The following is a 22,201-nucleotide window of genomic DNA, read 5'->3' on the forward strand; positions in this document are numbered from 1 at the left end:
CTTCTTCTCACTTTTGTGGAAAAAGTTTGAATCTTTTTTTTTTGTGGTAGTATCAGCACCGAGTAGCCGGTTTATAGATGGGAGGAACAAAATGGAGAAAATTGTACTTGACTAGTGCAACATATTGGCACTGACGCTCCTTTGTTTTCTCTCTAGGGCACTGTTCAATAGCAGAACTTCCGAGAAAATGCATATTGGCCAATAGAAATTCAGATATTGGTATTATGGATTTTAGTGGTATTGGGAGGAAACGGAGCATGATGATGAGACTATTTTTTGCCTTCAAATTAATGTAGATATATTATATATACCTTCAAATTTCTCTGAATTGCTCTGCTTTCACTTTTAAATCTGACATCAAACTGCTTTTTTTTTTGCTATGTTTTTAGGCATGTGGTATAGAGATAATTCTCATTGAATTCGGCTTTTTTTTTTTCCTATTCGGCTTTTCTATACTATTGAGTTTTGAATTCGTTGGAGTTAGGGAGTATAGAAACATATATGTGTCTTATTCAACAAAAAGCAGATTTGTATTTTTAAGTAAACTTAGCTTTGCAACTAAGAACATCATAGGATGTTAACTGATTTAATGTTTCAGACTTACACGAGCATGGTGCTATATGCAATTTCTTTTCCATGAGTTTTTTTTCATGCCATATTAAGCAATTCTGCTTTGATATGGCTAAACTTTTTGAGAACATTTTGTTTGTGTGTGAATTCTGTGTCTATGGATTTTCTAGACGGGTAAATTTCTTTCTTCTTTATCGTGTTGGTATTGGGTCTGTTTTTGGTTTAAAATCGTATCACATGTCTGATCTTGGTTTAATCAAATGAAATGGATCGAATATGAATGTATGAAATACATGAGTGTGAAGCTAGTAAATCATATCACAATTATCATGTTCCAATTATCGAAATGAACATGCTTAAACATACATATGAAAAATTTAACCATATCTTTTTGGTTTCGAAGTGCAACTACAATTTATGTTTGTGGTAAAATTTATACTTACTTAAACATACAAATTTTATAATTATAAAAATGCTCCTTTTTTTTTAACTTCAAGAATGTTTATTTACTGCTTGATTCACATGATACACAAGTTACAGGGAGTAGACAAATTTCTTTTGCAATTGTAAAAGGAGTAATCAAAGATAGAATTATGGATTAGATTTTCATTTAAAATTTCATAAATAATTTATACATCAAAAAGTATAGATAACTGTTTTAACTAACAATAATCAACTTCAATTGATATTTGTTTATGGTGAGAGAATGCATTAATAAATAGATCACAAAGATTGTCTATGTACGAATATTGATTTTAAAATTTCCTTTTCGATTATAGCTCCACTCAAATTTTTTGTTTGGTATAAATAAATTTTAAAAATTAATAATAAAATAAAAATAATATGTTATATAAAAGTATTTGCAAATTTTTCACATCCTACATATTAAGTGTTTGTAGCCGACACATGGAGTACATTACAAAAAAACAATCGTTTTCCAGAGGTCTGTTACGACGCGCAAATATACAACAATTTTACGACGATTTTATGAGGAAAAAAATAAAACGTCGTAAAACCATCGTAAAAATCGTAAAAAATAATCGTCGTAACTTCGACATATAATTTACGACGCTTTACGACGATTATACATCAATAAAGAGAGATTTGATATTTATTGCAAAATCGTTGTAAATTGGATGTAACGTTACAACGAATATACGACGATCAAAATCCGAAGTACAGTTACGATGATTTTACGTCGACAAAGAAGGTAGATGAAGAACATTTAAAATAGGTTCACCTAACTAATGTCGATGAAATATTTTATCGCACAATCGACGTAAAATCGTCGTAATATGAAGGTTGGATGTAAAAGCGATGTAAAAAATCGTCATAAAAGCGTCGTAAAGTCCGAAATTTTGTTATAAATACATCTTCATTTCTTCTTTCATTCACAACACATCATCATTCAAACATAGGAGCATCAGCATCCTGGAGACCCATTTTAGGTCTCTTAAACCTTATTATAGTGTTAATTGTAAACCCAAATATATTGGGTTGTCCTTTGCTGGAAACCCGAATTAGTAGTAATTTCTTTGAAAAAAGAAGTAATAATATTAAAAGGTTTCTCCATTCACGCGGCTTCACATGACACAAGAGACCGTCTCTTATATTGTCTAAACAATAGAGATAGATAGTTTTTTTGAGTTATACGAGTTAAAAAGCTGAATGTATATGCGTAAAGATTCAGATGGGGCGTTGACAAAAGAATTCAAGAACGGGTTAGAAATATTCATGTATCAGGCCACAAATATGGAGAGAACGAAAGAAAGCGGGAAGATGTTTTGTCCTTGTTTGAAATGCAAGAATATAAGGTATACACTAACCAAAACCGTGTGGATGCATTTATTAAATAGAGAGTTTATGCCGCAATATTTTGTTTGGTATCTACATGGAGAAGGATATGGCAATAATACTCATGGGAAGCTGGTAGTAGTAGTAATTATCAAAGTCATGTTGATTTTGATGAATCAAATTATGGTCATCAGCCTAATCAGTATCAATCTGATCAAAGTCTAGATCATGATAGGATGCATGAGATGGTGACTGATGCATTTCATGAAACGCATACTGGTAATGCTGTTGAGGAACCTAATGTAGATGCCAAATGATTTTATGATTTGTTGGACAATGCTAATCAGCCAATCTACGAAAGATGTAGAGAAGGTCTGTCTAAATTATCGTTGGCAGCTAGGATGATGTCAATTAAAACAGATCATAACCTGGCTGAGGTTTGCATGGATGATTGGGCTGATCTTCTGAAAGAGTATCTACCGGAGGATAACTTGGCAGCGGCAACATACTATGAAATACAGAAGTTGATTTTTAGTCATGGTCTACCTTCTGAGATGATAGATGTATGTGTTGACAATTGTATGATTTTCTGGATAGATGATGATCAGCTGGAGGAATGTCGATTTTGCCAAAAACCAAGATACAGGCCGTAAACTGGTGGCCGTAAAATGATACCATACCAACATATGTGGTATCTCCCTATAACTGATAGGTTGAAATGGCTTTATCAATCTGAAAGGACAGCTGCATCAATGAGATGGCATGCAGAACATACACAACTAGATAGAGAAGTTGTTCATCCATCAGATGCAAAGGCATGGAAACACTTCAATACGGTATACCCAGATTTTTTTAAGTTCAAACGGAATGTCTATCTTGGTCTGTGTACTGATGGTTTTAGTCCATTTGGTATGTCTGGTAGACAATATTCATTATGGCCAGTAATCCTAACCCCTTATAACATTCCTCCAGATATGTGCATGTAAAGGAAATTTTTTTTCCTTGTATTTTGGTTCCAGGTCCTAATCATCCGAAGCGAGCTCTCGATGTATTTCTGCAGCCACTCATACATGAGTTGAATCAGTTATGGTATACCGGCGTTCGCACATATGACTGTTCAACGGGAAAAAATTTTACTCTGCGGGATGTGCTTATGTGGATAATAAGCGATTTCCCCGCTTATAGTATGCTATCAGGATGGACTACACATGAGAGGTTATCTTGTCCTTATTGTCTTGATTGAACTGATACGTTTCAGCTAAAACATTGTAGAAAAACCTGTTGGTTTGATTGGCACCGCAGGTTTTTACCGGATAACCATCCATATCGAAGGAACAAGAGGTTATTTAGGAAGAACAAAAGTGTACATGACCCTTTACCCGTAAATTTAACAGGAGCTGATATACATGCGCAAATCGAGCATTGGGGGCAGAGGAAACAGTAATGCATGGAGGAAACTAGCACACTCCTGCAAATATGTCAGAAGGTTATGAAGTTCATCATAATTGGCACACGAAAAGTATCTTTTGGCAAATACCCTATTGGAAAGATCATATGCTCAGACACAATTTTGATGTCATGCACATTGAGAAAACCTTTTTTGCTAACATCATGCATATAGTTATGAACGTAACGCGAAGAACAAAAGACAATGGTGAGTCAAGATTGGACTTGCCTAATTTATGCAACATGAGTGAGTTGCATATATTGAGAAACGGGAAAGCACCGGTTCCTGTATTTCGGTTGAGTGCAAATCAGAAATCAGCATTGTTCAAATGGGTTTCATCTGACGTTAAGTTTCCTGATGAGTATGTTTCTCATTTTTCTAAATCTGTGAGAAGGGGGTAAAGTTTGCAGGGATGAAAAGTCATGACTGCCACGTGTTTATGCAATCATTATTTTCATTTGCATTTGCTGAACTCTTGCCCAAAAATGTCCATTAAGCTGTTGGAGGCATTGGTGCTTTTTTTCTGGGATCTTAGTACACGAACATTATCAGCTGATGTAATAGCACAACTGGCATCGAATATTCCAATCTTGTTGTGCAATTTGGAAAAGATTTTTCCGCCATCATTTTTTGATGTTATGGAATATCTTCATGTTCATCTCCCTCATGAAGCAGAGCTCGGTGGACCGGTTCAGTACAGGTAAATGTATCCGTTCGAGCGTTTCATGAAGCATCTTAAGGGTAAAGCCAAAAACCTAGCTAAAGTGGAAGGTTCAATTGTGGCGGAAAGCTTGATGCAAGAGACTTTGCACTTTACTTCGTACTATTTTGCACCAAAAGTACGAACACGCAAAAAAGCTACTCGTCGATATGATGATGGAGGAGTTGGCCATACATATACAGTTGAGGGTGTACCACAAGCCTGCACCGCCTCCACGACCGATAACGCTGTCGGTCGGAACGTTTCCGACATCATCAAAGGGTTCTTTGTACAACCCCATACCAGCTGGAAGAAGTTGGATCAAGCAACTATTGACACTTGGTTCAAGTTTTTCGCGATAAGTTATTTAAAATTATGATTTATATTATTATTTTTTATTTTTTACAATAATTACTAACTCTTTTTTTGTAGCAAAACTAGCATTGGAAAACTTTCGCACACGAACGTGTGAAGACGGCCTACAAAGAGAAGGTCAAGTTCTGGCTCAACAACACCGTTTCCGAATGGAAGCAGAAGTAGGAGGTTGACGGCAACAAGGCCAAGCCGGCGCCAATGGCCGATACCGTCTGGGAGGGTCTAGTGCACCATTGGTTGACCCCGCACAACCAGACTATTGCCGCCAAGTGTTCGACATCCAGGTTTGTTTGTAAATTAAACTAAATTGTGTTTAATTTATAATATTAAATTTTTAATTACAAATCTAATTAATAAATTTTTCATTTTCAGGAACGCTACTGACGATGCGGGAAATCCAAAGAACATCCCGCACACTTCCGGCCAGGTTCGTTTCGCCGAGAGACGACTTATGATGGTAAGTTTTTATTAATAAGTTTTTTTTTTCAACAAACCATATTTGTCTTATTAATAATTTCAAATTGATTTTGTAGGTCGAAGAAAACAGGGGAGAACTTCCTCCGATAACGAAAGTCTTCGCCGAGACCCATAAGAAGAAGAACGGCGAATTCACGGATCCTCGGGCGAAGGAGATCTATAACGCCACCTGTGCAAGGATCAAGGAGCGGCAGACAAAGCTCACGCAGTAGGCGCCTCCGACGTCTCCCGGAGGTATCTCGGTCCAGTCCACCCCGACATTGACGGTGGCGGAGATGGACCAGATCTTCGAAGAGGTAAGTTTAATTTACTTTATTTTTTCCTATTTGGTTTAATGTTAACTATATATTGTACTGTTTTACATAAGTTTTCTATATTTTTTCAGGTTGCCCCTCGGAAGACGGGCCGGGTTTTAGGGATGGGATCCATCCGTGATACCCTAATCGCTATGGCGACTGGTCATGTCCGGGCAGAGGATCTAGTCGTTATCCGTCAGGAACTCCATCAGATGCGGACGCAGTACGAGACAAAGATCGACCAGTTGTATGATCTCTTCGAGATTATGGGGGCTGACAACCATTTGCTCCAGGCGCAGTTGGACAGGTTGTGGGCAGCTGGAGTCGTCGGAGCATCTTATTCATCCTCTAGGAGGCAACTACCGGTGCAGATGTTCCGGTCTCTCGAGGTTGATCCTCCTAGAGCCGGGGATCAGGCGCCGAAAGCCTCCAACCGAAGAACCGGCAAGGAACCTGTGGACCAAGATGGGGATCCAGAGCAGGACGATGCGGGGGTAGACGACATTAGTTTAAAATTAGATCTTTGATAGATTTTTTTTGTAATTAATATAAATTTTTTATTTTGAATTTTAATTAAATTTTAATTTTAATTTATTTCTTTATTAAATTAAAAATTTTAATTCGGATAAAATATTTTTTTATTTCATTTATAAAAAAATGTTGTATAATCATCGTAATATATTTATTATTTATTTAATAAATCGTCGTAAAATCGTCATAAAATTATATATAACAATACAACCCAATTACGACGAAATATTCGTCGTACAATACGTCGTATATTATACGACGAATATACGTCAGTTTTTCACGATGGTTTTACGTCAAAAAGAAAAAATATTAATACGATTGAATTATGACGTTATTTACGTTGTATATTATACGACGAACCTACGTCGGTATTTAACGACGACTTTACGACGGTTACGCTGAAAATCAAATCGAGGCAAATCGATGTAAAGTCGTCGTAACCATTACGACGCTTTTACGACATTCAGTTTACGTAGATATTACGATGATTTATAACCGTCCTAGATTTTACGACGAAATATCGTTTACGACGATGAGTTTACGACGATTTCGAAACCATCACTAGTTCGTCGTAATAGGACTTTTACAACGAACTTATGACGGTTTCGGCCATTGTAAACCGGTGTTTTTGTTGGAGTGGTAGAGAATTAAACCAGGGTATAGATTCTCTCTTATATTATTTTTTCTATTCTTTTGCTTACCTTTAAAAATTTGTAGTAGCCTTCATAACCGGATTACCTCTTGCAGCAAACTATCTATGGCATGCAAATTCTTTTTATTCATCCAAACATTTTTTTTGTTGCACTTTGTGTTTATAATAAGTTTTGATCTCATAATTTTATAGGTGGAAGATGATGTTTGGTATAGCTGTTTGATGCAGAATTCACTAATTGAGACCGTTAGTATAATGACCTGACTAGGGGCTCCACTTGAGCTCTAAGAAAGGATAAATCAAGCCTAGGAGATGATATATGAAAGAGAAAATCACCTCTAAGGTACAAGATTCGGTGGTTGGTGATGATGATGGAACGTACAGAGAGAAAGATAAAGAAGAAGATAATTCTCAGATTACTTTTGGAAAAGATGCCAACGGCAGTACATAAAGGTGACCTCACGTGGTCCAGAGTTTGACTAAAGAAATACCAGACGTAAATCGAAATAAACCGAAAGGAGATAAACCGGGATCCAAAGATCAAAACCGGATGATAGTTTATTGGTAATGAGATAATCCTATCTCAATACTCCCCTGTTGGGAAGATCCTTGTCCTCAAGGATGAAAAGTTGGATACTTGGCGATGAAGTCTTGGTAAAACTCCCACGTAGCTTGATCAGCTGGATACCCCTTCCACTTAACGAGTACCTTAGTGACTGCAGCATTGCGATGTTTAACCATCTTCTTTTCGCGCACCGTTTCTGGTTCCTTAGCGGTGCCCAGGTCAAGTAAATACTGCGGTAAGGTAGGTACAGTAGAAGAGGGGTTAGGACAAAGCTTTAGCTGGCTCACATGGAAGACATTATGGATAGCAGCTCCAGGTGGGAGATCGAGCTTGTAAGCCACAGCACCGATACGTTCGATCACTGGAAATGGACCATAGAACCTGGGAGAGAGCTTATGAGGCCCCTTCTTGGCCTTCAGTGAATGCTGACGATAAGGCTGCAATTTCAAATAGACAAAATCTCCGACCTTAAACTCGCGGGTAGAACGATGGGAATCCGCGTATTGCTTCATCCGGTTTTGAGCTCGAAGGAGGTGGAACTTCAGCATGTTTATAAGCTCTTCACGTTTCTGCAAATCGCGGTCGATAGTGGCGGAGGAGCTCTCACCCGGCAAGTAAGGGAGGTGGATAGGTGGTGACTAACCATAAACAATCTCAAAGGGTGTGCACTTAATAGAAGAGTGGTAAGTAGTATTATACCACCATTCTGCAAGTGGCAGCCATTGACTCCAAGAGTGAGGAGTCTCGGAGGTCATGCATCGGAGATAGGTCTCCAGCGTACGGTTGGTGATCTCCGTTTGCCCATCAGTCTGGGGATGGTAGGATGTCGAGAATCGGAGGTCAACACCATGGATCCGGAAGAGCTCACGCCACACCTCACTGAGAAAGGTGGGATCCCTGTCGCTGACAATATCCTGAGGCATTCCGTGCAGCTTAAAAACCTGATCAAGATAGAGATGTGCCACTTCGTGAGCCGTGTAGGGATGTGACAAAGCCAAGAAATGAGCATTCTTGCTTAGCCGATCAACCACCACCAGTATACAATCATTCCCAGAAGATGGAGGAAGACCCTCGACAAAATCCATACTGATGGACTCCCAAACGCCATTAGGGACCGGAAGAGGTTGAAGGAGACCAGGTTTGGCGGCTTGATCGTACTTATTACGCTGGCAAACGGAGCAGTTGCGAACGTAGTTTTGCACTTCAGTACTCATTCTCGGCCAGTAGAACAAGGATTTCACGCGATGTAAGGTTGCATCTCGGCCCGAGTGACCCCCGACAGCGGAATCATGGAGCCATCTCAAGATGTGGAGCTTGAGATCCGCATTGTCTCCTACCACCAATTTCCCTTTTCGGCGAAGCTCATTGTTAACGAATATGAACGAGGGGTGAGATCTCTTATCAGTCGTGAGTTCAGAGATAAGTTTGAGTAAATGAGGATCAGTGTTCCATACCGCTTTGAGAGAAGCATAGAAGTCCTGGTGAGCTTGAGAGAGTGTAATGCTGAGCAACTCCGAACCCGTGACCCTGGAAAGAGCATCTGCAGCTACATTCTCCTTCCCTTCCTTATACTGAATTTCGAATGAATATCCCATGAGCTTGGATAACCACATATGCTGGAATGGGGTTGTAACTTTCTGTTCGGTAAGGAACTTCAGACTCTTCTGATCTGTCCTGATGATGAAGGGACGATGAGTTAAATAAGCACTCCACGTTTGCACGGCGTGGACGACGGCCAATAGCTCCTTCTCGTAAACTGACAGGGCTTGGTGACGTGTACCCAAAGCTCGGCTTATGAAACAGATAGGGTGTTGTTCCTGCATAAGCACCGCGCCAATGCCCAAGTTCGAGGCATCAGTTTCCACAACGAACACCTTTTCGAAGTTAGGTAGAGCCAGTACTGGGGAGGACGTAAGAGAGGTTTTTAACTGCTGAAAAGCTTCTGCGGCTTCGGGATTCCACAAAAACCCATCCTTCTTGAGCAGAGTTGTCAGCGGACGAGCAACAACGCTGTACCCTCGGATAAAACATCGGTAGTAGTTAGCGAGTCCCAAGAAGCTACGGAGCTGTTTCTGCGAAGTAGGGACAGGCCAGTTCTCGATAGCTTTAATCTTACTAGGATCGGTACTGACGCCCTCTGCCGTGATGAAATGACCCAAATACTCAATCCTGGTGGCCGCAAAAGTGCATTTTGAGGGCTTCAGGTACAACTGTTGTTGCTGAAGGATGGAGAAGACCTCGGCGAGGTGTGACAAGTGATAATCCCAAGTAGCATTGTATACGAGGATGTCGTCAAAGAAGACGAGAACGAACCGGCGAGCCACAGATTGGAAGATATGGTTCATCAGGCTTTGAAAGGTGCATGGAGCGTTCGTTAAGCCGAAGGGCAATACGACATATTCGTAATGGCCGGCGTGGGTCTTGAATGCGGTTTTGAAGACATCTTCAGGGGACATGCGGAGTTGATGGAAGCCTGAGCGAAGATCCAACTTAGAGAAGTATTTCGCACCCCCTAATTCATCGAGGAGATCTTCGAGAAGAGGAATTGGGTACTTATCCTTGATAGTCTGCTTGTTGAGACCCCTGTAGTCGACGCAGAGGCGCCAGGAGCCATCCTTTTTCTTGACGAGGACGACCGGAGAAGCGTAGGGGCTCGAACTACACTGGATGATGCCCTGCGTTAACATTTCTTGAACCATTTTATCGATCACGTCTTTCTGCAGAGATGAATACCGATAAGGACGTTTGTTGATCGGATTAGCGTCGGGGGTAAGGGTGATCCGGTGATCAAACCCCTCGCGAAATGGTGGGAGGCCAGAGGGTTCGTCAAAGAGGTCGTTGAACTTGTTCAACAGAGCCTTGAGAGCTGGGTCCTCGGAGAGTTCACTTGTGTCAGCTGAAATATGGGAGAACAGTGCCTGAGGGATTAGCTCATCCTGCCCCGAGGTCTCAGATACTTCCTGCAACTGGAGAAGGGCGATTTGTGGCTGTTGCTTCATCAGCTTATCAAGCTTATCACCTTTGATAACCTTACAACCTGATTTAGTAACTCCCCGGAGAACATGTTTGAGGCCGTTCACCGTGAACTCCATTCTGAGGTTTAGAAAATCCCACAAAATCGGACCAAGTGTACAAAGCCATTGTACCCCCAGAACAAAATCGCAGGTATCCAGCGGGATAGTACGGACTTCTGTGGTAAAGGTATAGCCTTGTACCTTCCAGGGGATAGTGCATTTGTATTTGGTCATCAGATTGTTCCCATTTGCAGCTACAACTGGCATGGGTCTTGTTTGCTCCAGTGGGCATCCCATCTCTTTTGCAGTGCGGAGATCGATGAAGTTATGGGTGCTTCCGGGATCTATGAGGATGTAAAGCTTCTTATTCCCGTACTGACCCACTACCCTCATGCAATTGAAAGTGTTCGATCCGTTGAGAGCATGCATTGAAATGGTGGGGGCATTATCCACTGGTTCATCCGATATTTTCTCAACAGTCAGCTGTCTGGCAAACTCTTCATCAGAGTCTGAATTCGCTTCTTCCTCACACTCCATAACGAAGATCTGCGAACGTTTATGCTTCAAATGATGACCGGGAGTGTATTGCTCATCACAAAACATACACAAACCTTTAGCACGACGTTCCTGCATCTCCTGGTATGAAAACCGTTTGGGCTGCCTATCTGGTGAGGATTTAGGGATGTAGTTTGGTTTGGAGTTGGTATGCTTAGGCGGGGCAGGGAGAGGTAATATCGGTGAGGAATCCTGAAGGCTGTATTGCTGATTCTGCTGATTGGAATAAGAGGACTGTTTAGGAAATGGATTGAAGGAAGCTCTACTCTGCTTCACTGGTGTGTGAAGTAAAGATGATTCGTGCAGCTTGGCGATTCGAGCTGCTGCAGCCACAGATTTCACCTCAAACTGTCTCGTGTGGTAGGCGAGGTGTGGGTTCAAGTTGGATAAGAAGATACTAAGAGCATGGCTAGCTGGGATAGCTATTCGGGTGCGTAGACTCTCAAATTTTCTCAGGAAAACTTCCACCGTATCTGAGCCCTGGTGTAGACTCACGAGCTCCGCTAACGGATCGTCAAGCAACGCACTGAAACGCGATGAGATCGCTACGACGTAGTCAGTCCAAGAGAGAAAGATACCATACCGTTCTGCTAAGTAGTTATGGTGCCATTCGAGGGCGGCTCCAGAGAGGTGCAACGCGGCGAGTCGAACCTTCAGATCCGCCGGCGTGCCGTCTAGATCGAAGAACTGTTCACACCGATAGATCCATCCTCGAAGATCCGATCCGTCGAACCCCGGAAATCCAACTTTGGTGAGTCGCGAAGCCAGACCATTCGGTAGTGTAGCAGATCCGTCTCTGTTCAGATTTATTCCGGCGAAACCGCCTTCGACCCCACTCGGACCCTGAGGATCCGGTAACTGGACCATCCTCGCAGGGAGGACTCCAACTGGAGGATTAATCATCACTTCAAAGCTGATGGCTGCGATAACTGTAGCTGCAACTATTAAATTCCCCTTGGTTTTCTCGACCCAATCGCTCTGGCTAGCAAACCAACCTGATTGGGCAACTGTTGCCATGTTAAAAATTGTTGTGGGGATTTTAAAGGTAGTTTTTTTTTATTTCTTTTGCATAGTGTTCGAGTTTCGAAGTTATATATATATATATATAGCCACAGAAGAAGATGTTGAGAGGGTTCGGTAACACTAATAGGGGCATGGGAACGCATGTTATGGGTTGGGTAATGGCCAATGGGCACTTTGTAGTGCCCAAATACATATGAATTCTGCAATCATGCGGTTGGGCGAGGACGTGAAGGCTTCTCTAGCATGTAAGAGGGCTGCTCCAGAGTGGTCTTGTCAGATCCAAGATCCACTGCTATGCAGTTTATCATTACACCAATTAGCATTGATGTTACCCTTAACAAGACCTGAAGGAGGTGGGCACCATCACTCCTCTATGGGAGTAGCTTTCCTCCGAGGTGTCTCTGTTGAACTCGGTGGTAAATGGAGCATTGACCACAAAGAGACTTCTTCCTTTGCATGGTGAGACAAAACCAATAACACCTCTTGTTTTCCAGCCCGAAGTATCACATTTCTGTTCTTCCTTGGCACTGCCTTACGAGTATCAGCCGGAACAGAGACGTCTTCCACTAAATCCAGTATATGTGCCATATTATCCTCCAAAGCAGCAGAGAAACCTGTGGTAGGGGCCCGAATATCTGCCAACCCAAGTATATCTTGTGCTGCCTCACAGGTGAAAAGGACATGATTGATTGACTCATGCCCTTGTTGACACAAGCGACAAGGGCTATCGATATTGATACCTCGAGATTGAAGATGATCAGCCACTGCCAAAGCTCCTGCAACAGCTCTCCATAAGAAAACTCTGATTTTGGGCGTTGTTTGTAGTTTCCATATCTTGTTCTTCAGATGAATCCTCTTTTACTCATGCGGATCTTTGTGGAGTAGGAGTGGTTGGTAAATTGGCCAACAATCAGTAACCACTATTTACTGAGTAAGCTCTATTTTAGTATATGCCCAAATAAAACAATCTGCAAATGTCCCCAATAGGAAGATTGAGAATTCAGCCTGCATCTATTGGAGGAAAAAGATCTCTGACTGTATTCTTTCTCCATTTGTCGTCCGATGAAATCAAAGAGCTCACTTTTAACTCCAGATTATAAAAAATCTGCTTACTGACCGGTTTTCTCGGATGTTCATCCATTATCCACTTTTCGTTGTGCCCTGTCCGTTCCCAATCGATTTCAACAGACCTTTTGATAATAGTTCTCAACCATAAAGAATGCTTCTCCAAGCATAAGACGGTCTAAACCCTTTTCCACATACCAAGAATGACTTTAAAGAGAAATACCAACCTTTGTACAACCTTGATATCAGACTATCTGGATTCTTGAGAATTCTCTAAGCTTACTAGCAAGAAGAGCTTGGTTAAAATCTTCAATATCCCAAAAACCCAAACCTCTGTTCTGCTTGGAGTCACACATCTTTTTCCATGAAACTCGTGTATCTTGCGCTTCTTCTCACACGCGTTCCACCAAAAATCTGACATTGCACCGGTAATTTTCCGACAGTGATCATTTATTAAATAAAAACAAGACATCACATAAATCGGCAATGCCATTGCCACTGACTTCAGTAAGATCTCTTTACCCCCCAACGTACCATCCTGACAACCGTTTGTTTAGTTTTTTTTCAATAAAAGCCAGAAGTTGTTGCTTAGAACCACTAAAGCACTCTAGTAACCCCAAATAAGACCATGCATCATCTTTTTTTATCCATGTCCAACAATTTTGCAATCAGCGTCCTTGAGATTGGATCAATGTCTCAGCCAAAGGTGATTGAAGATTTCTGGAAATTAATGGTTTGCCCAGAAAAGTCACAATACAGTTTGAGACATCGCATAAAGCCAGTGTATTCTTTTAGAGTTGATTGACACAGGAACAAGCTATCGTCTGCGAAGAGAAGGTGCTGGATAGGGGGACACTTAGAGCTCAATTTCATTCCCGTGAGTCTTTTCTCTGTCTCCGCTCTGTTCATAATATGTAATAGATCTTCAGCACATAAAATGAAGATAAAAGGAGAAAGAGGATCTCCCTAACAGATTTCACGTTCCGGCCGAAAGTAACCGTGGGTTTCTCCATTCAATAACACTGTATAGGATATCGACCAAACACAGCTAATTACCCAAGATCTCCCTTTACTGTCAAACCCCATACCCTCAAAACGTGTCTCCAGGAAGCTCCACTCCAATTGATTATATGCCATCGACATGTCCGTTTTAATTGCCAAGAATTTATCTTTGCAGTTCGGATTTGTTCTCAACCAGTGTAGTATTTCATGAGCTATCAGCAAATTATCTGATATGAGTATTCCAGATACAAAGCACCTTGAGTATGTGATACCAGTTGAGGCAGAATCCGCTTGAGTCTGGAACATAATATCTTCGAGATTATCTTATAAGTCACAGAGCACAGACTTATTGAACAAAGGTCTGTCATGAGATTTTCATTCAGATTCTTGTACAGCAGCGAGATCTGTGTGAAATTCCAATCAGCATGAAGGGTATTTGCTTTAAAGAACTGTTTGACCTCCGCCGTGATGTGAGAACCTGTGATGTCCCAAAAGTGCTGAAAAAATTTTCCGGCCATGCCAACAGCCTGATGTTGTCGTGTGTTGACGGTTGTCAAGTTTTACCCTAAATGAAATCAATAGCCGCAAGTGCACAGCTGATCGATTGTAGTACTTAGGGATCGAATCCACAGGGAAGGAGGATCTTTTCCTCCAAAAGCCTTTGAAAGAAATATAAAGTAAGGAAGTCTAGAAACAAACGGTTTTGTGGGGGTTTTGGTAATGTGTTTAAAATGTAAAAACAAAATCTTAAAAGAAATTACGGGAATTAAATGGCCTAATAACTAAACTTAACGAAAATGAATAAAAACAAGAAAAACGGATATTCTGATTGCTTAAATGAAAATTAACTAAAAAGGAATGAGAATATTGAACTAAAGCTTGAAATAAAAACGGTGTGAATCTCTAGGAAAGAATGCGTTGGGGTTCAGGGAAGTTTTCTCAGGGGTACAAATGATTCAAAACATTGGTAAAGAGTAAAATTGATAAGATCTTAGCTTAAACTTTTCGAACTGGAGCACGGACGTATGAATACACCACTGTCGTGATCATAGACAACTATCTCTATCAACCCTGACCAGTAGGTTTCCACTCTGGCCCTGGAAGAGAAGATATGCATTATGTTTAAGACTCGTCAGCATTCACAAATCGCCCATAGGTAGGTTTCCACTCCTATGTTTGTTTTGCTCTCCCAAACTAGATCTGATACCGGATGAACCCTTTCGTGTCACCAAGCATCTGGATCAGATTTTGTAGTTCATGACGCTACTCTCATGCAGTAAAAACGAATTCAGAAGAAAAAGTTCTAAGATTCGGCTCAAAAGCTCATGGAATCCTCATCGAACATATGAATCCCCATCGAAAATCCCTTAATCCCAACAACAAAACTACTCAGACATAATAAACGAAATCAAAAACATAGTATTAATAAGTAGAATAGAAACCGAAATTGAAAAAGAAAGAAGAAGGGTTCAAGAGACAAATCTCTCTCTCCCTAAAAGCTAAAGCAAAAACAATAAAAATATGAAGTAATGATTCGGTTCTCTTCTTTTAGGGTTCCTAAAACATGTATTTATAGTGCTCAAAACATCTCTGGACGTCACTTAGGGTTTCTCCAAATGAGGGAATCATTGTAGGCTTCAGAAATGGGCCTTCGGGCTCGGAGTTGGCTGGCCGCGGTCGGGATGGCTGTGACCGCGGGGAATGGATGGCTGGCCACGGTCGCGGTGCTTCTGACCGCGGGAAATAGCTTGTTGGCCGCGGGTGGAAATGCTTGCCGGCTGGTTTACGGGACATCTTGCTCTTCGCGTATCTTTTGATTGAACCGTTGGATTGCCAAGCTGTAACGTGTGCTGGAAAGCTGATACCTCCATCTTTAAGATCTCCAAATTAAGTTACCTGAAAAGAGTCTTGGAACTAAAAATACTAGAAAAACGTAATAAAAGTACTTAAAAGCAATTAAAAACATAGAAAAAGTATTTCAAAACGATCCATAAAAGTGGTCAAAATACGGTGTTATCAACTCCCCCAGACTTAAGCCTTTGTTTGTCCTCAAACAAAGCAAAAGCCTAAACTGGTTAAGTGAAAACAAAAATAGGAAATGCACAAATCTCATAGACCTGAACTCCTAACTAGGACCAAATATAGTGCATCAATCCACAACTTAGTCTAGAAAATTCTCACCAATGCACAAGAGATACTAGTCCACTTTTTCCGTCATGAAAAACTTAAACAATCTAAATCTTGATTCCAGTCAACTAGCTCTCTACATTCATTAAGTTCAATAGTGAGTTCTCATTAAAGACATCATCAAGGGTAGACGGCGTTTCGCATTAAAAGGCTGTTTAAGTGGTGGAGTTAAAGTGTTTCGGATTACCTGAAGATCTGGAGGATGCAAGATAATATGCAAAACCACAAGAGAGATAAGGACCTGTTGATGACCGCAATTTTCAGTCACTTCTTCTTGCCAAATGTTGTTGCATAATCTTTCCTCCTTTGTTGTAAACAACTATTCCCCCAGACTTAGATTCTTTCTGGGAATCAGAAAATGATCTCCAAAACTCCATAAAATCAGACTCCAGTTGCCTTGGGACTTAAAATTCGACCTGTCTAGACTCTCTAAGGCTTTTATTTCTTTTTTTTTCTTATTTTTGGATTTTTTTTTTTTGGAAAGGAAATGCCTTTTAAAGAGAGAGAGATTAGAGGACGAGATTGTACCAAAATTTGAGATTTTTCTAAGGCAAACTGAGCTTCCTCTTGTGTTGAATCTTTCCGGGAAATTTTCCGGCAAATCACAGGTCTCTGTCCTTAGTGAATGAAAACTGCGTTGTTCCTCTTTCTCTCCAACGTTTTTGCACTTATCTGCATATAAGACAATAGAAAACAAGAGTGCATGTGGTTTGAAAGAGGATTGGTTAAGGTGGGGAACTAGCTAAAGATGAACTAGCCATTCAGGATCAACAGAGAGTGGTAAAAGGATAAAGGAGTCTTGAATGTATGATTCGTTTCCCTGGTCTAATGCTTCAATGAGAAAATTAAGTCCAAATTAAGTCCAAATAAAACAGAGCTAGTGTATCCCTTCATCTAAATTGAAATCATTCAAATTCCTCTGGGGTACTTCGTTTCAAATGTGCTTAGCTACCGCCTAGTCTAGTCCTAAATCATGAATGAGCATGTCACTAGGAACAAATCTAAAGCACACAGTCAACTATCATTGATTCATGTTCACCATTCCCTTTAAAACGTATTTTGTTTTGAAAACCGATTTTGAAAAACTTTAAGGAAAATGCAAAAAGTGTAGATAATGCAAGACTCATGAAAGAAAAGTGGTTAGAAAGGGATGAAATCCTCCCCCGGACTTAAATCACACTGTCCTCAGTCTGAAACAAATCGAGATTGGATGAGAAAAAAATGCATAGATAATCGAATTGGTAAGGACAAAGAGAACTTACCTGGATCCGGGATGCTGGTGGAGATGAACCGGATTCATTCGAAGAGGTTTAGGAAGGTGATGGGTGGTGATGAAGGTGGTGGAGGCTGATGAATGAGGTGGAGTTGGGATTGGTGAGGTGGAATGGGGTGAAGTGGGTGGTTTGGGGTCGGGTTTGATCTCAACGATCATTTGCCGTGGTCAGGAGTCACGCGACCGCGGTTAACAGGTGCTTGGCCGCGGGCAGGAACACGCGACCGAGGTCGAAGAGGCGTTTCCCGCGGTCAGAACGTCTGCGACCGCGGGGGCTTATTTCGCGGCCTCTTCCTGCTTCTCCTTGGTTCCTGCTGGGCCGAGCAGTCAGGTACCATCCTTCTTTTTGGTTTTTTCGGGTTTTTATGATTTTTTGGCTTTTTTGTTTTATAAGAAACACCTGAAACTAAGAAAAAGAAAAAGATCAATAGAAAAAGAAAGAAAAATCCTAAAGAAAACAATACCTAAATAGATTGCCTCCCATTAAGCGCTTTTGTTTTAAGTCGTTTAGCTCGACTTTTGGTGTTGGACGTGGCTTATTCCAATGAAGAAGACCTTGTCCTGAGACAAGTCTTTTTCGACATCTCCTTGCTTTGCCTAGCAGGTTCTTCGTCACTCCAAAGTTCTTCTTCAAATTCTTCTGCTGCAGAACGTTTTCCTGCTTTGCTGTTATATGGGACAGCTTCTGTGAAGACATCTTTGTCGATATTAGCAAATGAAATCCTCCGGTTTGGCCAGTCCATTATAGCTCCGGAAGTTGCTAGAAAAGACCATCCGAGAATCACTGGATATGTTGCATCTCTCGTTTCGACAATGTAGAAGTCGACAGGCACTATGCAATCTCCTATTCTCAAAGGAATTTCATGAGCTATTCCTTGAGGTGTTGCATTAGAATCATCAGCTAGACTAATCTTTGCTCTAGTCCTGCGCAGGTGTTTAATACCAAGTCTCAAAGCAATTGCCTTGGACATCATGTTATGACAAGCTCCAGAATCACATAGCACGTTTTTAAACATTTCTCCACTAATAGAACAAGAGATAAGAAACTGACCTACACCTTCGATTTTGTGAAGTGTTCGAACAGGTTTACCTCTTCTTGCATGATTGAACAAGTCTTCTATCTCAGGGATTGATTCATTGCTCTCACAGAAGTAGTGGCCTATCATGAAGTCCTTGCAAGCTCTGGCAAAGGTGATTCCTTCAGGCAAATTTCGAACCACGTCATTGAACTTGTCGAGCTTTTCTTTGCTGATTTTGTTGGTGTAGTGGTTGTAGTCTTCCGGTCTTTGAAGGTGGATTGAATAGATTGCAGCATCAGGTGATGTTTTGGGAAAAGTCAGACGTCTGGCCCTCCCAAAGTAGGTTCGGATATCCTCCTTTGTCTCCTTGCTGTACCTAAAGAAAACTTGCAAACAACCAAGATGCCATATATCATCGAAACTTGTGTAAAGAGGGATCGATTTCACAAACTTGTTGAATTCGATGAGCCTTTCTCTGGAGATTGGTGCTCCTGATTCTACCATTTTGTCTGGATTGCCTCCTTCTATGAACAGACGATAGTCTTCATCTTCGAGGTAGTGCCCTTCATATTCATCCTCATATGCTAAAACTATGTTGCAAGGAAGTACCTCATTTTCTTCTTGAGATGTTTTGGAGCTGATAGCATACACCGTTTGCTCATGAAGAGGGGTTTTGACCATCCCAGCAGATGTATCAAATAAGCATTGACCTGTAGGAGTGGAAAAGGGCTGAAAGGTATCTGACAGAGCATTTGCCGCGGGTAGAGGCTGCACGACCGCGGGTGGGGAGTGATTTGCCGCGGTCAGGAGGCTCACGACCGCGGCTGGAGGGCTGTTAGCCGCGGTCACGAGGGTTCCGACCGCAGGAGAGGGACTCCGAGTTGTTTCCTCTATTTCATCTGCTCCTTTGCCATCCAAACTGATTTCTGCACCTTCTAACTCTGTTTCCTCCTCTTTTAGGCTAAGATCTTCGATAAGAAGCGTCGAACTATTAGTCTCACGTCCTTGCATAAGCTTTTCGATCTTCTCTTCGACTTCATCAAGAGCATAGACTACTTTGTCCACGGTTGAGTCGATTTCTTCTGCTTTGTCTTGAACCTTGTGTACTCCATCCCAAATATCTTCCACGTAGGAATAGGTTTGGTTGTTATGGTCGTTAATAGTTTCTTCTACTTCATCAAGCTTGACCTCTAAGGTGCGGATGTTCCCACTGGCTTTGCGAATGCGAACTTCGTTTTCTCCAACTCGTCCTTCGACTGCTTCTATCCTCTCCTTGATGGTCTCAGCATCCTTGTTTGCTTGAGTTTCGATGGTCTTGACTTGAGCAGAAAGATCTTCAAGCTTTCTGTTAAAGTGCATTGACAAGTTGTTAATTTTCTCGTGAATGGCGGCTCTGGATGTTGCTTGAACGTCGAGTAAGTGCAAGACCGCCACCTCTAGTTGACTCAGTCGGTGAATGAGTTGGATATTTTCATCTTGGTGAGGCAAACGACGAGCATGATGTTCAGGGTTGGCCATTGGAGGTACGTAGGGCTCGTTTTGGAATGTTCTGTAGTCTTCGCTTCGATTTTTTTTGTAGAGGTCGCGCAGATACTGCCTCTCTCTGCGTCTGGTGGCTTGAGGAGTGTTATAGAAACCTTCCTCATAGTGTATATTTCGATTTATAGGATCCATATCTTCTGAAATGGAAACAAAATAACCGAAAAATAGAAATATGCAGAAAAGGGGGTTCTAGAGTCAATTTATCGATTTACCAACCTTTCTCGGGGTTTTGCGGAAAAGAAAACGCGTTCGATCCCCGGCAACGGCTCCAAAAACTTGATGTTGTCGTGTGTTGAGGGTTGTCAAGTTTTACTCTAAATGAAATCAATAGCCGCAAGTGCACAACTGATCGATTGTAGTACTTAGGGATCGAATCTACAGGGAAGGAGGATCTTTTCCTGCAAAAGCCTTTGAAAGAAATATAAAGTAAGGAAGTCTAGAACCAAACGGTTTTGTGGGGGTTTTGGTAGTGTGTTTAAAATGTAAAAACGAAATCTCAGAAGAAATTACGGGAATTAAATGACCTAATAACTAAACTTAACGAAAATGAATAAAAACGAAAAAAACGGATATTCTGATTGCTTGAACTAAAGCTTGAAATAAAAACAGTGTGAATCTATAGGAAAGAAGGCGTTGGGGTTCAGGGAAGTTTTCTCAGGGGTACGAACGATTCAAAACATTGCTAGAGAGTAAAATTGATAAGATCTTAGCTTAAAATTTTCGAACTGGAGTCACAGACGTATGAATACGCCACTGTCGTGATCATAGACAACTATCTCTCTCAACCTTGATCAATATGTTTCCACTCTGACCCTGGAAGAGAAGAGATGCATTATGTTTAAGACTCGTCAGCATTCACAAATCGCCCATAGGTAGGTTTCCACTCCTATGTTTGTTTTGCTCTCCCAAACTAGATCTGATACCGGATGAACATTTTCGTGTCACCAAGCATCTGGATCAGATTGTAGTTCATGACGCTACTCTCATGCAGTAAAAACGAATTCAGAAGAAAAAGTTCTAAGATTCGGCTCAAAAGCTCATGGAATCCTCATCGAACATATAAATCCCCATCGAAAATCCCTTAATCCCAACAATAAAACTACTCAGACATAATAAACGAAATCGAAAACATAGTATTAATAAGTAGAATAGAAACCGAAATTGAAAAAGAAAGAACAAGGGTTCAAGAGACAAATCTCTCTCTCCCTAAAAGCTAAAGCAAAAACAATAAAAATATGAAGTAATGATTTGGTTCTCTTCTTTTAGGGTTCCTAAAACATGTATTTATAGTGCTCAAGACATCTCTGGACGTCACTTAGGATTTCTCCAAATGAGGGAATCATTGTGGGCTTCAGAAAATGGGCCTTCGGGCTCGGAGTTGGCTGGCCGCGGTCGGGATGGCTGTGACCGCAGGGAATGGATGGCTGGCCGCGGTCGCGGTGCTTCTGACCGCGGGAAATAGCTTGTTGGTCGCGGGTGGAAATGCTTGCCGGCTGGTTTACGGGACATCTTGTTCTTCGCGTATCTTTTGATTAAACCGTTGGATTGCCAAGCTGTAAAGTGTGCTGGAAAGCTGATACTTCCATCTTTAAGATCTCCAAATTTGAGCTGAATCCGACGGTGAGAAGGCATTCAATCAGGGGTGAATTTCTGACGGTTTGACTCTGAGCTGAAATCAGGTTTTCTATCCATTTTGTTAAGCTTTTCCCTAAGTTACCTGAAAAGAGTCTTGGAACTATAAATACTAGAAAAACGTAATAAAAGTACTTAAAAGCAATTAAAAACATAGAAAAAGTATTTCAAAACGATACATAAAAGTGATCAAAATACGGTGTTATCACGGCCCCAAAAGTGCTATCACCTTTGATGCCTTTAACCGCCCTTTAAGATCAAAATTTAAAACCAATTTAGTTAAATCGCGGTTCATCTGTGGCGTTACTCAACCGAATAACAGAAAAGATTTGTGAAATAGTCTACTGCAATTTCCACCTCTGAAAAATGCTCAGTTCTACTCGAATCTACCAAAGAATGAATTTTGTTGCATCCTCTGTGCTTTCACACTGTCATGAAAGAAACCGGTATTCTTGTCTCCCCCTATAAGCCAACACTGCTTA

The 22,201-nt window shown here is 41.1% G+C and overlaps 1 non-coding gene across 1 annotated transcript; it reads left to right on the forward strand.

Annotated features, from left to right (window-relative positions):
• Window positions 1-254: 254 nt before the first annotated feature.
• Window positions 255-333, forward strand: LOC112082588. The gene has a single exon (XR_002897254.1). It is a non-coding gene; the product is annotated as a small nucleolar RNA R160 (small nucleolar RNA).
• Window positions 334-22,201: the final 21,868 nt, after the last annotated feature.

This window comes from Eutrema salsugineum, unplaced genomic scaffold (genome assembly GCF_000478725.1).
Source record: "Eutrema salsugineum unplaced genomic scaffold, Eutsalg1_0 scaffold_1, whole genome shotgun sequence".
Taxonomy (NCBI): domain Eukaryota; kingdom Viridiplantae; phylum Streptophyta; class Magnoliopsida; order Brassicales; family Brassicaceae; genus Eutrema; species Eutrema salsugineum.